Genomic DNA, 16,997 nt, shown 5'->3' on the forward strand with positions numbered 1-16,997 from the left:
ATGAAAGCAAGGCACATTATGAAGGACTATAGGATAAGAGTGAGATCAAAGAAGGAAGAAATTTTAAAGCTTGCTTACATGGTGACTTTACAGTAGGGCAACTGACTGGGACCTTTGTAAACCTACATATTGAGTCATCAAAATTTAAAATATGGGTAGGTTTGATTTAGCACAATAAAATAGTGTGTACATGCTAAGCATACACTAAATACAGTGCTATATATCCATAGTGCATAAAAATATAAGGCCCTAAAACCATTAACTTATTTGTGATACTCTATAATTAAAACATACATACAACAAGAAAGAACATTCATGACAATACTAAATACCAGTGGGGGGAGGAACCCAGATAACCTCTCAACTGTGCCATGGCAGGATTCCTCTGTGAGGTATCACTGCTTACTCTAGGCTGGAGAGGAAGGTCAGGAGGACATCTGACTTCAGACCCACCCATCCAGGTGGTACAAGGTAGTCATGGACCCAAATGCAAGTAAAGGTTCTGGCAGCTCAGCACGGCAGAGGGACCTTAATGAGCTTCAAGGGAAATGGACATAGTTGAAGCACATGGTTGATCTGCCAACCAGGGCACAAATGATACAGGACGAGTAGAGGGTGAGTGTGGGGGGGCAAAGTATGAAGACTCATGACTCCAAACAGAAGACTGGTTCTATGTTGCTTACCATGGTTAATTAATATGGAAGGAACATCTTAGTAGGAGTTTTAGCTCTAGAACAGGACCCACAAAAGGAAAGCAAGGTCTTGTTCTTAAGAACTCCTGGTATAATTAGGTATAATTAAACTAAAAACCCCCAAATCAGGACTAAGCTGTGCAAGCAGAAATGAGACTCAGACTCAGGAAGCAGTGCCTGTTACAGGCCAGGCCACCTCCTAGGAATAACTAACTGCTACTCTTTGGTCCTCCGATGGAAAGCAGTGGCCAAGTCTCAGGTTAGATCTGTGTCAGGAAGGAAGCGTGGACACCTAGAAGCCCAGTGGTCAGCACACACACACAAGGACCTGCTCCTTCCAAACCTTTATGCACTGAGGGTGATGACTGGGGTATTCTCAAGCTGTTTAAGTGCTTTTTATTCCATCCCTAAATTGTTCAGGGGACTAGGGTGAAGATAAGGCTCTGAATAAAATTAACAATCCAAAATCTCAATGGTTAAACACAACAATTATTTTATTTTTTTTTCTTCCTCTCTCTCTCTCTCTCTCTCTCTCTCTCTCTCTCTCTCTCTCTCTCTCTCTCTCTCTCTCTCTCTCTCTCTCTCTCTTTTCTTCTTTTCCTGTACTGGGGATTGAACCCAGAGACATTTTATCATTAAATTACATTCCCAACCCTTTTTTATTTTTTATTTTGAGATAGAGTCTCAAAAGTTGTCCAGGTAGGCCTTGAACTGGAGATCCTCCTGCTCAGTCTACCCAGTAGCTGGGATGGCAGGCATGCACCACCTCAATGGCTCACAATAATTATTTCTTGTTCATGTCACAGTCCAGTATGAATTAGTTGGGGGTGAAGTGGGTGAAAGTTAACTCCTCAGTCATTGGGGGACTCAGGAGCTAAGTATCTTTCATCTGGTGGTTTCAGTGTCTTTTCGGGCTTGGAATCCTCCACTTGTTTCTTAGCATCTCATCAAAGGGATAACAAATGAGGGAGGATTTCCAGGACAGTGTTTTATGGAATGGGCCTGAAAATAGGCACCTCAGTTCTGTTTACTTTCCCATTGGTGAGAACTAGTTACCAGGCCCTTCCCAGTTGTAAGGCAACTCCTGAATGTTTTCCGTAGGTATGCTAAGGAAGAGAATACAAATGTAAGTGAAATAGGTAGCCATTCTGCCATGAGAGAAGAACTCAGAGGTAGCCACAGAAGAAATAAAATGGGAGTGTGTAGGCATTAAGTTAAAAGGGTTTCCTTTTTTAAAAGTTAATTTACTTATGGGGAAAGACAAGCTATGAACATGTATTCGTTTGTTGATTTATTCATTGCTCTATTCATTCAATCAATAAAAAGTCTATTGAGGACTGACTGCTGAGCATATCATGATTTTTATTTAATAAATTGTGATATTGTGAGATATAATAACATATGTGTATACATTTGATTTTCATCCTTATTTCCTGGCATACAGTCCTGAAAACTCTTGAAATCTCAGAAGCAATTAGTGTCTTTTTTTAAAAATATTTTTTAGATGTTGATAGACATTTATTTATTTATTTATTTATTTATCTATCTATCTATCTATATGTGGTGCTGAGAATCGAAACTTGTGCTTCACACATGCCAGGCAAGCGCTCTACCACTGAGCCACAACCCCAGCACCAATGAGTGTCTTTTATACACTAATGACATATCTGTTGGCAGGGGCCCCTAAATAGCATTGGGATGGGACTGGTCATCAGAAAGACCAAGACATGACTAGAAGTTTAGGACTTTCAGTCCTACCTCCCAACCTTCCAGGAGGGGAGTGGGACTGAGGATTGAGTTAATCACCCATTGCCAAGAATTTAATCAATCATGCCTATGTAATGAAGCCTCCACAAAACCCCAAAAGCACTGGGTTCAAGCTTCTGGAAAGCTGAATAGTGAGTGGGTGGTGCTCCCACAGAGGGCATGGAAGCTCTGTGCCCCTTCCCGCATGCCTTGCCCTATGCCCCTATTCCATCTGGCTGTTCAACTACATACTTTGTGATCAACAGGGAAAACATCAGTAAAGTTTCTCTGAGTTCTGTGAACCTAATGAGGGACTCATGGGAATCCCTGATTTATAGCCACTGGGTTAGAAGTCTAGGTGACAACCCACATCTTGTGACTGGCACGCAAAGTGGAAGCAGCCTTATGAATTTAAGACCTAAACCTATGGAATCTGATGCTATCTCCAGATAGTGTCCAAAGCAAATTGAATTAGAAGACACCCAGTTGATATCTACTCTGTGGAATTGTTTAGTTGGTATGTAGGGAAAAACCTATACACTTCTGATATCAGATGTTTTGTGTTGAGTGGTTTGTGAGTGTAGTAAAAACACTTTGTTTGTTTTTCTTATCTTTAATACAAATACTTATGGAGCACTTACTATTGCAAACAGTGTTCTAGTTACTGAGACTGGACTGTGCATAAAATCAGACAATGCCATTGACTGACTTCTAGTTATTCAGAAGTTAATGGGGGATATAGACATGGATACAAATAAATATAGTGCAAGTCAGGAAGTGTAATGTGAAGTGCTGTAGAAACCCAGAGGAAAACATTTCTCAATTCAGCTGAGTTGTAGTGACCTGGGAGTAATAATACAGTTAGTATTATTGAGGTTTTTCTATGTGCCAAGCAATTTAAAACTGTGCTAAGAAATTTACATATACTATGTTATGTAATCTCGCAATCATCCAAGGAAGTTATAGTCCTCACTTTATATTTGAGGAAATGGAGCAAAAAAGCTTAAAAAACTTCCCCAAATTCACTCGATTTGTAAGTGACGAAACTCATGTTTGAGCTTTATGTTTAGGGAACTGCTATAAATTAGGACAGACTAAATTAAGGTATAGTGACAAACAACTCTCAAACCTCAGTGACAGCACAACAAAAATCCATTCCTCACTTTCATACTTAGTTCCAGAAAGGCAGGTAATGGTCTTGCTCCACACTGCTGCTCAGGGACCCATGAAGCCACTTGAGTTGAGTGGCAAAAGAAGGAAGCCTAAGAATCAGACTTTTTGTTTGCCTAAACCTGGAACTGACACACATCAACTCCTCTCATGGCCCATTGATCAGAACTAGTCACATGATCCCAACTAACTGCAATAGGCTGGGCAGTTTATGAGAGAGAATGGAGTATTATGTGTTTCTGTCTGCTGTACCTTGCATTTACTTTAATTTTCTTTTAATATTAAAGATAGCCAGAAATGATGGCACATGCCTTTAATCCTAGCAATTTAGGAGGCTGAGAGCAGGAAAACAGCAAGTTTGAGGCCATGGTTAACAACTTCATTAGATGCGCAGCAACTTAGTGAGCCCGTCTCAAAATAAAAATTAAAAGGAACTGAGGATGTAGCTCAGTGGTAGAGCACCTCTGGGTTCAATCCCCAGTACCCAAAACAAATAATAATAACAATAATAATAAAGGTAGAGTGCATGAAAGAGAAAAATTCTGATTTTGACTTAGACCTTGGTGACAGGTCTGATTTTTACTTGTCTCAGGTAATTCTCATTGAAGGATTTCTGGAGGGGCTAGATCAAATGCTAAGTAAAGCCAATGTTTTGAATTCCTCTGAGATAGTAGACAGGACCAGACTTTTCAAATCAAACCTCCCTTAGGTACAGAACCGGACCTGTGGGCTCCATGGAACATGAGATCAATCTGGGTTGGGTCAAACTCCTTGGCATTTGGATAAGATAAAAGCATATGAAATATAACTTCAGGATGTTTTCGGTAATTTCATTGAATGTTTTCTCATAATATGATTTATGATAATTTAGTTTTTAAATGAAAATAAAAATTATTTTTATTTCATATGTCTTTAAATCTTTTTTTTTTTTTTTTTAATATACCTGGGATTGAACCCAGAGGTGCTCAACCACTGAGCCACATCCCTAGCCCTTTTTATGTTTTATTTTAGATAGGGTCTTGCAAAGTTACTTATGGTCTCGCTAAATTGCTGAGGCTGCTTTGAACTTGCAATCCTCCTGCCTCAGGCTCCTACTCCCCTGGGATTACAGGCATGCCCCACTGCGCATAGCCACGAAGTTTGGTTTTAATCTCATTTTAGCAAAACTAAAGCAGCAAAGTAATTCCTTAGTACTTGCCACTACTCAGTCACTATACTGAGAAGTTGGTCATTTCATTTAATCCCAATAAAATATCCCCTTGAATGTTATTATATTCCCTCTTTACATATAAGAAAAGTGAAATAACTGTCCAAGATGTCAAGTTGGGATATGAAGCCAGGCTGACTGATTTCAGAGTTCCAAGCTTTTTCCAGGTTTAAGTAAACCTGGAAGTTCAGTAGACAAAGGGAGAAAAAATAAGTACTTTTTATCCATTGGCATATATTGAAATCTGGGCTATCCAATACAATTTTCAAAGAAACTCTACTTTAGTAATTCTTTCATGCAAAAAACGTTCTTACTGCCTACCCTTGGAGATTCTTTTTTAACTTTGTGAACCACTGCAAGGGTAGTTAGGTGGGGTCTATTAACATTCTGTCACATGAAATCAGCTGTGACAGGTCTTTCTGTCTCCTGTCATCAACTTTCCAAGTGTCAGAGCGGTGGCTCAACCTGTACTTCCAGTTTATACTGTTACCAAACAGGAAAAAAAGAAAAGTACTAGGAGTACAATGTGCCAAAGACAAAACAATGTTAATTTCTTTTTAATAACACAATTATCCCATTAGACCAAATGTTTACAACGGAAATTCAATTCAGTGGTGAATAGTTTTTTTCTTTAACCTGAGAGATCCAACTGTGTAATTCCAAGTGACCCACCACACAACAGATGTATTCATTGTGACTAAGCATTAACAAAGGTAACCTTTATAACTAAATGCCCTCAAATAAAAGAATAATTTAACAAACAAACAAAGTAAACTTTAGTGAGAAAGACTTGTTTCTAGTCTGATATTCAGAGACTTTCAGAGGATTTTAATTGTTTCGTTTTCTGGTTTTTGTTTGCAATGGAAATAAATTTAAATTTTTGTGTCTTTTTCCTGGCTATTTTTTACTGAAACATAAAATTCTATAGTGATGGGAAAAGGTAGATTGTCAGGGTCCCCAGAATCCAAGGTTTGTGTTCAGAATGAAAACTCAGAGCCATTGACAACGAAGGGCTAGATCTTGATTGATTGTGGGAGCAAGAAGGTAAAGCACATGCTGCCAGTGGCTCTGGTTTCTGGTCCACAATCCCGAGCAGCTAAAAGTGCTCTTCTTCTCTTTGGCCGTTTTTGAGTTGTAGCCTTTATGATAAACAGGTAGATGTAAGCAACATGCTTCTCTGAGTTCTGAGAGCCATTCTCGCGAATGATTGAATCTGAAGAGGAGGTCGTGGGAATCTCCTACCTAGAGCTAGTCTGTCAGAAGTAAGCGGGTAAGCTCCTGGATTTGGGATGCTGTTTGATGTGGGGAAGTCTTGTGGGACTGAGATCTTAACCTGTGGAGTTTGCACTAACTCCTAGTAGTTTGTGTCAGAATTGAGTTAAACTGTAAAACCAGTTGGTGTCCACAGAGATTTGGAGAATTGCTTGGTATGGAGAAAATTTCCACTCGCTCTGTGTCAGAAGTGTTGCGGGTGGTCTAAGTATAGAGAGAAATGCTTTTCCTTATGTTTTTGGTGTTTTTTCCCTCTTTATACCTCCTCTCTCCCTCTTTCTACACCAGCTCTGTCTTGTACAATAAGGGAAATTGCATACATGTGTGCTTATAGTCCAGTTTGTACATCCAGGCTCTGTTCTCTGAAATCCCCCACCCCTGCCCAAAAGTCACTTTTTAACTACTTTTCAGGTGAGTGTATGTACACAGGGGAATATTGCCTTTGGGAAAGTGGAAACTGGAAAGAGGCTGGCTTAGGCTCTCGAAGTTCAGGGCCATTTAGGCTGATAATTCTGGGGTCTCAGCTATGTGGAGCATAGTTTAGAAAGGGGAGGTGTGGGCCCCAGATGTATTTGTCACTTGCAGACCTTCTTCCGTATACAGAGAGGCATAGCCCAAAAGGGCCAGAGTAGGGCCCCCCAGGCATGGCATTCCGGGGAGGAGCTCATCTCTACTGTGTCTGTAGATGGTATCATCCTTTGGAGTGGATGGTTACTACTACTTCGGAGCAAAGGTTGAGTCAGAGAATCCATACTAAAACAGTCTTGAAGTCTAGTAGCCAACCTGTCTTGCCCCCTGCGATGTAGCATACTGTGTGGAGAACATTATAGGGTTCATGTTCCTGATTCTCTTGAAACCCATAAATGCATCCCTCTAAACATGGGGACATGCTTCCCACATAGTTTTTTCTCCAATGTTGTCCTATGCTTCTCCCAACCCTTGGCATTTCTTACCAAATGCCAAGTATTTCTTACCAAATACTGGTGGACAATCCACCAGTATTACTTTCAAGACAAGATGAAATGTTGTTTTCTGCTTGTCAAGCAACTACTTCTTTCTCCTCCTCCTCCTCCTCTCCTCCTTCTTCTTCTTTCTTCTTCTTCTTTCTTCTTCTTCTAATTCAGGAGGTAGAACCCAAGTCCTTGTGCACACTAAACATACCCTTCACTACTGAGCTACTCCTCCACAGCCCAGACCAACTTTTAATTTGACCTGTAGCATTAAAGTCATTAAACACTCCTGGAAGCAGATTTGGCTATTTTTTCTTGGGTGGGTGAGGCAAAAATACCTACAACAGCAGGAGAAAGACAAAGATTAACATCTCAAATTGTTGCCCAACCAGATACATAGTATCTCCTTCGTTTCTTTACAACAGTCTTATTGAGGAAATAGAATTTCAGGAAGATTAAGCAACTTACTTAAGGACATTAAGTAAGGAGAAGATCAAGAAGTTATTCCCAGGGCTGACTAATTTCAAGGCTTTTGCTTTTTAATCTACCCACACTATCATCTATCACATCCAAGAACTTTAAAGAACAATACAAATTTGTGAGACTGCTTGCAGAAGTGTGCTATCTTGTGTAGCTGTGTCATTCATTATAGTTTTTGAGATTCCAGAGTATTACAAAGATGTAGCAAGAACTGAGACCTGTTAGAGGATGCATTTCTATTATGTGATCATATGTTGAGTGATGATATATCTATCAGTACATATCCATCTTTTATCACGATGTATGCCAGATAGCGCCAGGGATTCATCAATTTGTTTTGTATTGTCTTTTTTTTTTCATATTTTTCAGTTGTTGATGGACCTTTTTTCTTCATTTATTTATATGCAATGCTGAGGATTGAATGAATCCAGTGCTTCACATATGCTAGGCAAGCGCTCAACCACTGAGCCACAACCCCAGCCCCATATTGTCTTTTTAGTTCCCAAAATACTATTGAGGTTCTCATCAAAGAAGATGTTGTCAAAAATGTCACCTACGAATAAATTAAAATTGATTGTGAAATGGTTTGTCAGTTCTTTTTGTATGTTCATTTCCTTTTTCCTGTTGTCCTGCTTGATGCAGAGCAAACATGTCCTCCTAAAGGGCAGGACAGAAGGATTCCTCTGTTCTAATTTTGCTGATGGTTTATAATGTTCATAGTGAATTTTAAGAATAATACTTCAAAATTTAAAATCATGGAACACAAAACATTTCCCCCACTATTTTATTGCTAAAACTCAAACACTATTAAATTCAGATCTTAATTGCCTCACTAGCTGCTTAAAAAAAAAAAAGAAGAAGAATGGGGGGGAGTAGGACAAGTGACAAAGAAAGAAGCCAAGCGAGGATGCGGTTTCAGATGAAGTCCTGGCCTAGCCTGATCCTGTGGGTCCGCTGGGACCCGAGTTACTCCTCAAGGCTTATCTAACCTTGAGGCAAAGGCGGCATCAGTCAGGCAATGACTATGGTTTCCCTGGGGCAATTCTGAGTTCCCAGAAATAATAGCAAAGCAGTTTCTTTGGAAGGAAAGCAAACAGAAACTGGGAATAGGCCCCAGAACTGATTTAAAACAAAAACAAAAAAACATCAGAGGGGCTGTGGGCAGTGCACTGACAGCAGCGGCTGTGCCTCAGACCATCTGCTCTGTAGCTTGTAGTTCTTTCACCATAAGTCTGACTCTCCGAATCAGCAGGCGAAAGTTGCATAAATAATCAGTATTTGTGGAGAAAGTTGCTCTCAGGACTTTGAACTATTACAGTCTAAGGAATTAAAAGACCTTCTACCCAAGATTCTTGCGAAGTCAGACTGGCAGGAATATGATCATATCTCTTTGTGTAGTATAAAAAACTTTTAGGCAATTGATCACTAAGCATATGCCATGCCACGAGCACTTCAGGGAAGGCAAAAACGTTTATGAGATTTAGACAAGTCTTATCTTGGGACGCTTATACTACAGCTAGGGAGATGAAATTTACATTCATGAAATAATATGCTCAACACCAGATATTATATAAGTAAAGGCTGTTGTATTACAAAAAGAGAAAGAGATACCCTTTGGTCATGCCTTTTCAGAGTCTTACAGTATGAGTGGTGAATGAGATAGGTCAAGTCCAGGCACACAGTCATTCAACAAATCTGAGATGTCTTTCTGCCAGGTGATAAGGATGTTAGCGCTGAGGGCTGGTTGACATGTCACAAGATAATGTGACAAGTACAATGATAGAGGATGCACTTTGGGGGGATTACTTGGCTACTGTATTCAGTTCAATCACTGTATTTCGTGGAATCCAGATGTCATGAATTCAAAGATAAGCCATTATTTTATTTTTTCATTAAGAAAACATCAGTTAAGAATGTAATACCATCTTTTATCCTTTTCAGTATTGAGATTTGAACCCAGGGCTGCTTCACCGCTGATCTATGTACCCAGCACCCCCCTCCTTTTTTGTTTTTATTTTGAGACAGAGTCTTTTCAAGTTGCAGTGCTGACCTCAAACTTGGTGATTCTTTTTCCTCAGCCGACCTGGTAACTAGTATTACAGGTGTGTGCTACTGTGCCCAGCTTGTGATGTCATCGTTATAAGACAATGATTTTTAAAAAGGCATCAATAAAAAAGTTCATTTTAGGAGGCTGCAGGAGATTTCCTTTGCTTTTCGGGGAAAGATAATAGAGGCTCACTTCTTTCTACAGTTCTCAGTGTTATTAGCCCTGGGTGCTTCCTAAGGGGAGAGGAAAAGTGATTGATAATAAGATCTTTGATTTTTATCTCCTATTTCTCAATTAGCTCAATCATGTAATGAGGACTATAATAGTATTTGAAATAGTAGCCTAATATTTGTCAAATGCTCAGTACAGATCTGGCCCTGGGATAATTGCTTTTTAACCATTACTTATTACTTAATTAAATTCTTTCTTAATCCATTGAATAAAGGTATTTGTTTGTTTTGTGGCACTGGAGATTGAACCCAGGGCTTTGCACATGAAAGGTGAGTGCTCTACCACTGAACTGCACTCCCAGTCCGGATAAAGGTTTTAGTATCCGCATTTTACTGATGATTAAACTGAGATTCAAGACAGTAAGCAACCGGCCTGAAGTCACACTGCTGCTAAGTATCTGAACTTAGATAGGCATGCAGGTGCGTCTATCTCTGTTTATGTTTGTTTTTAACCATTCTGCCAGTAAGTGATTTGATAAATCCCGATTTCCTGCAAAGGAAAAAAAATGAGACATTTTATTTCAGTCAGCATTTATCAGTAACATTTCTTCTTGGGAAGCTTACAGAGAGCAAAACATTGTTTTGCAGACTAAAGAGGAGACCAAGTGACCTATCTTAAACTATGACTATATTCCTGATGTTGCTATTGCATAACTAGTCTTTATACAGTCTTTGCGAATTATACTGCTGGATAATGGATTTTAAATTGCATGTTTAAGTAGACTAAGAACTCTGCAGTTAGTGGGTTACAGTTTAGAAACCACAGAATAGATAAGGTGCACAATTAAAGAGTACGTTTCTTCCAAACCCCTAATTTGTGTTAGGATATTCAATTACCATCCTCTGTGTGCAGGCTTGACTTTTGATTCAGTAGTGATGAAGTCTGGCCCAAAAGTTTGCAGACTCTGAACTATTTATCAGAAGGTATTACTTAACTTACATTTGACACAACTGTTTATGTTCACAGACAATTTTGGGTTATCTGAATTTAGAAGAGGTTGGCTAATCCTTGATTAACTTGAGGTAATGGCTAGAATTTTAAGATAGAAATGTCAGTTTGATAGCATGTTAGTCTGATCACTTTATAAACATCAAATCTCAAGCTTTTTGATTTCGGGACCCCTTTACACTCAGAAAAAATATTAACGGTCCCAGGGCTGGGGATGTAGCTCAGTGGTAGAATGCCTGCTTTGCATGTGTGAGACCCCGGGTTCTATCCATAACACTCCAAAAATAAATAGAAAATATTGATGATTCCAAAGGACTTTTGTTTACGTGTAGGATAACTATCGCTATTTACATTTTGGAAATCAAAATAGAGAAGAAAAAAAAACTTTGGCAGTGATGGGGACTGAACCCAGAGCTTCATATATGTTAGGCAAGTGCTCTGCCACTGAGCTATACCCTAAGCCCCCTAATATGGAGACATTTTAAAAGTATTAATTCACTTAAAAAACAGTAACCTCATTACATGTTAACTTAAATAACACATTTTATGAAAAATATATTTCTCCAAACAAACAAACAAAAAATTTCAGAACAATGGCATTGTTTCCTATTTTTGCAAATCTCTTTAATGTCTGATTTAATGGAAGACAGCTGAATTCTCCAATCTGCTTCTGCATTCTGTCTTTTGTGACACTGTGTGTCCTGTGACCTCTGCAGAACTCCAATGTGTGCTTGAGAGAATAAAGGTTAAAACAAAGGCAAAAACCTGTCAGGGAGCTGAGGTTGTAGCTCAGTGGTAGAGCATTTGCCTGGCACATGTGAGGCACTGGGTTCAATCCTAAGCACTACATAAAAATAAATAAATAAAATAAAGGCATTGTGTCGGTCTGCAACTAAAATATATTAAAAAAAAAAAAAAAGAAAAAAAAAAAACAAAAACCTGCCAGGCACAGTGGTACATACCTTGTAATTTTAGCTACTTGGGAGGCTGATACAGGAGGCTCTCAAGTTTGAGGCTAGCCTGAGCAACTTAGTGAGACCCTGTCTGAAAACAAAAAAATTAGGATTGAGGATTTAGCTCAGTGGTAGAGCATCCCTAGGTTCAATTTCCAGTACCAGCCTGCAAGTTCTGAGCAATGGGAAAAGGGTGGGCTTACTGCCTATCTATCCTTCAGGGAGCTACAAAGTTTAGTAGACGGGTTCATTCACAACAGAGTGGTTGCTTTTATCTGTTAATTCTGGTGGGAGTAGGTGTTACAAGTATCTATGTATTTCTTCCTTTTTTCCTCCTGCCATTTTTCTTCTCGTACTTATCTTTTCTCCGCAAAAAATGAAAAAGAAAAAAAGAAAAGCTTTGCCACAGAAGAATTTTAAAGTAAAAAAATTAGTAAGGTTGCTTTACCTTTGTTTCTTTCAAGTATAATGTCTATAAAATTTGCATGGATAACAGGAGTTATTCAAATTTTATTGGTAAAAAAAAAATCAAGCATGAAAACTCTAAATTCTGTTTGGTATTTTCTGAACATGCACACAAGCAGATCCCAGCACTCAACAGGTTGTGTACTATGGAAGTTTTCAGTAGAATAATGAAGTACTACTCCCTTAACTGTGGCATTGTATATACCATAACGAAATTCACTTTTGAACCAGAACACAGGAAGCAATGCCCCAAACTTCCAAGGTTTAAAAATACACACAATGGAATAATACCTAAAAGATACTCTTAACTGCTATTATTTCTTCTGAAGATACACAAATATTACACAAGTTAAAGAGACGTAATAAATGGTATGGATCATAGTGAAGGAAAAAAGAGAATCATTTTATGTTAGAATAATCATAAAGAATGGCATAGAAAAATTTTCAAATGGCCAATAAGATTTAAGACTAGCAATGTAGAATGTGATGTTTATCTTAAGTACTTCATGGATCACTGTCAGAGACTAATTTTTCCTGTGTTTTAATTTTTCCTGTCTTCATTGATAATAGAAGCTGGTTCTAAGTTTCTGATATGGTTTGTTTTGGCTATTCAGGACCAGGTTATAACTGATGTCTCTTTTGTTAGCTATTATGTTCACCAGCTTAACAGGAGGTGCCAAAGAAAACAGTGAAGAACAAGTTCAAACAACTTGGTGTCAAAATCAATTGTATGTTAACAAAGACTACAAAGAGTTGGGTCCTTGTTGGGAGCAAGCCAGCCAGCCTGCCTGCCTGCCTGCTTGCCTGCCTTCCATCCTGTCTTCTTTTCTTTCCTTCTCCCTCCCTCTCTTCCTTCCTTCTTTCAATATTTGTTGGGTGCTGCTATGTGCCAGGCACTGTGGTAAGCACTGCATATATAGTGTGAAGCAAAGTAAACCTTGGCAAATGCTTTACCACTGAGCCACAACCCCAGCCCTCAAAGTAAACCTTGACCCTGTTATCAGATCTGTTTCAAATTTATTATTAATTCTGTAATGATATTGTTTTGGTCCTCTTGCAAGTTACTAAATATTGTCTTTCAGCTCCCTGCCTCCCCCTTCCACATTCTTGTTTTATGATGCTGGGGTGGGTATTATGCAAACCATCTTTCTGTTTTGCCGGTTGCTCTGTTAGATGCTACCAATAGGGAGCATCAGGGGAGACTGAGAGACTGAAGCCGGGAGAAGGGACTTCTTCCTCCATTTCCAGGTGATTTCATGCTCTTTTTAGGGGCAAGGGAGCCTCTCTTCTTCGCACTGGCTGAGTCAGTTTCTACGGTTTTTTACACTCACAGTTTGTTTAATACTACAGAACCAGCCTCGTTGCACTCCCTCAAAGACCCCAGTACCAGTTGGTCAGCATATCCTTGGAGGTCTGGGTTGTGGTTCCCCTTCTCTGAGCTAAGAGACCTTAGCAACAACCAAGCAGCACCCCTTTTCATACTTGGTTTCTTGCGGCTCCTCCTCCAAGTGTCTCTGTTTTCATTATTCTAACTTCTTCCCTTTGTTCCCTTAGTTCTGGGGTGGAAGATTCTTCTTGAAATGTGTCGATATACCATATATTTATTTAAAATCTTAGTGCTCCCTTTTTCCCTTTTTGATTCTTCAGTACCTAGCTAGCGATTCTTTACCTCTTTGTGTTACAATACAGTATGATTTCTGGTTCCTGATAGCTCCTAACTAACGCAGTTTTAATTTATTTCCTATATTCTGCGAGCTCCTTTTTACACTTATTCCATTGTTGTTTTATCATTTTTAACAAGTTGTTATTTTATCATGAACATGCTAACATGAAGAGCTCTTGCATTTTTCTAATCTTCCTGTTGTTTTCCAGACTGTACTTCAAACACCATGCTCCTTTCCTTACTGCAATTTTATTTGCTAAGTTCATTTTATAGTTGCTATGTGCTTTCCTCTTAATATGTTTTTGTATGTGATTTGTCAGAATTTTGTTAAGGATCTTTGCATCTATATTCATCAGAGATATCAACCTAAAATTTTCTTTCCTCGTTGTGTCTTTGTCTGTTTTTTGTATCAGAGTGATGCTATGCTCTTTCTTTATATTGCTCATGCTTAACATTTTTCATCGATTTATTCTGAACAGAGAATATGGTTATATTATATATGTTATACATACTTAACGTAACTTAGAGTAATTGTATTGCATATATAACTAAGTAACATCATTAAGAAATTTAAAATTTTATCTTTTAAGATACAAAAATTCATGAAAAGTCCAGATTAAAGGGAAAATAAATGAACCATGTGACCTTGCTATCCTTGCTACTGCTAATTAGACCAGGACTGTGGACACTGGTCCCTTGTTACAGATCTATTAGTTTTATATGAAAACTGCTCAACAAAGACCCCTGATAGGGGACTGGAGATATAGCTCAGGACAGAGTGCCTGCCTCCTAAGCATAAGGCCCTGGGTTTGATCCCCAGCACCACAAAAAAAAAAAAAAAAAAAAAAAAAAAAAAAAGACCCCTGCATAGTGAATATTCAAAGCAATCAGATACTCCTTTTGATTGAACCTTAGACATAAGAGAAATCATTTGGTAGTAGTAGGGAACAGTAAAAACAAAGTTAAAGTATATCCAGGTCTCCTTAAAATCAGAGTACCAGAGCCTGGCTCAGTGGAACATACCTCTAATCCCAATGACAGGGGAGGCTGAGGCAGGAGGATTGCAAGTAAGAGGCCAGCTTGGACAAATTATAGAGACCCTGTTTCAAAATTTTAAAAAATTAAAAAAGGACTAGGGATGTAGTTCAGCAGTCACACACACCTGGTTTCAATCACACTATAAATGAATGAATGAATGAATGAATGAATGAATGAATAAATTCACAGTACCAAAGCTGGGATTAAGAGGTTAATGTTGCCTGGGTGTTTGGACCTTACCTGTAACTATGGAAAGAGAAGATGGTCCTGTTGTACTATAATTGGTGCTGTGGCCAGCACTTCAACCCTGAGAACAATTCTGATGATGCTTGCACAAATCACCCAGGTGTTCCAGTCTTTCATGATGCATTAAAGGGTTGGACTTGCTCTAAAAGAAGAACAACGGATTTTTTCTGATTTCTTAAGTATTGTGGGCTGTACAAAATGTAGACATAATAGTGAGAAGCCACCTGAGCCAGTCAAGCCTGAAGTCAAGACTACTGAAAAGAAAGAAATATCTGAATTGAAACCCAAATTTCAGGAGCACAGAATTCAATCCCCTAAACCAGTAGAAGCGATAAAAAGGCCAAGTCCAGATGAATCAATGACAAACTTGGAATTAAAAATATCTGCCTCTCTAAAACAAGCACTTGATAAACTTAAACTGTCATCTGGAAATGAAGAAGATAAGAAAGAAGATGACAGTGATCAAATTAAGATTGGGACGTCATGTAAAAATGGAGGGTGTTCAAAGACATATCAGGGCCCACAGAGACTAGAAGAAGTCTGTATATATCATTCTGGAGTATCTATTTTCCACAAGAGGAAGAAATATTGGAGCTGTTGTAAAAACTGATTTTAATACATTCTTAACCCAAGAAGGGTGTACAACAGGGAAGTTTGTGGACTAAAAAGAATGCTGGGAAAAACATTGTTCCATGTAGACATTACTAGCATCAGACTGGGGGTGCAGTCACCATTTCAGTATATGCTTCCAGAACTTAGCCAAGTAGAAGCAAATAGTACATTGTTAAATGTGCACATCGCATTTGAAGGAGAGAAGGAATTGCATCAAATTGTGAAATTATGGGGTGTGATTGATGTAAAACGAAGTCTGTAACTATGACTACAACAAAGATTGAGATCACTATAAGAAGAGCTGAACCTATGCGGTGGGCAAGCCTTGAACTACCTACCACCAAAAAGCAGGAAGAACAGAACGAACAAAAAGAAAATATTACAGACTGAGGTTGCAGGAGGGCTGTTGCCTATTTCAGAATTCTGAATGTATGGTGAAGTGGTGGCTTGCTGCTGTAACTTTTTGTTGTTGAATCAGGCATTAAAGGGTCACATTACGTTTTTGTTTTTAAAAGCCAAAGTCAATTTATCTTTTCGTGTTTCCATCTTTTGCATTCCGTAAGACTGATTATTCATATTCATATTTCCTCACTGGTAGAACCACACTGTGTCCCTTACTTGAAGAAACTGGAAAATAGCTCATAAGTGTAATTGCAGTATTGTTAGTGTATTATTGTTATGTTAAACAAAGAAATAACAAGAGACATTTGTTTTTTATACTTCTGTTATCCCATAATTAGTAAAGCAAGATGGAAATATCAATTTTTAATCAGTTTTTTTTCTTTATGGACTTTTTGTTCCTGTAATACTTGAAAATCTTCAGAGAAGAAATGAAGCTCTGTATAGTTTTTTTTTTTTTCCATGTAAGGACGGTCACTTTTTCTAAGAGCATTAATTCTGAGGTAATATACAAGTTAAAGGGGAATATATGCATTGACCAGCAAATTAGAATTTGTTCACATTAATTTAATTTTAAAATTACATCATTATGGACTGGGGTTGTGACTCAGTGGTAGAACATTTGCTTAGCATGTGTGAGGTACTGGGTTCAATCCTCAGCACCCTATAAAAATAAATAAAATAAGGGCATTGTGTCCATCTATAACTAAAATAAATATTTTTTAAAAAATTACATCATTATATTACTTGCAAAACAGTATGACTTAAGAATATAGGAAACAAGACTAGAGAGGCATCAATTTGGTTAAAATTCACCATTTTGTAAGATTAAGCAATAACGTTAAAACTTTTTTTCTAATTAAAGGTCTTTGTATGGT

The 16,997-nt window shown here is 38.3% G+C and overlaps 1 pseudogene across 1 annotated transcript; it reads left to right on the forward strand.

Moving 5' to 3' along the window:
* Positions 1-15,098: 15,098 nt before the first annotated feature.
* LOC306653476 (cysteine and histidine-rich domain-containing protein 1-like) lies at positions 15,099-16,258 on the forward strand (annotated as a pseudogene). Its single transcript has one exon. The product of its transcript is annotated as a cysteine and histidine-rich domain-containing protein 1-like (transcript).
* The last annotated feature ends 739 nt before the right edge of the window (positions 16,259-16,997 follow it).

This window comes from Sciurus vulgaris (genome assembly GCF_902686455.1).
Source record: "Sciurus vulgaris genome assembly, chromosome: 2".
In the NCBI taxonomy this organism is placed as follows: Eukaryota; Metazoa; Chordata; class Mammalia; order Rodentia; family Sciuridae; genus Sciurus; species Sciurus vulgaris.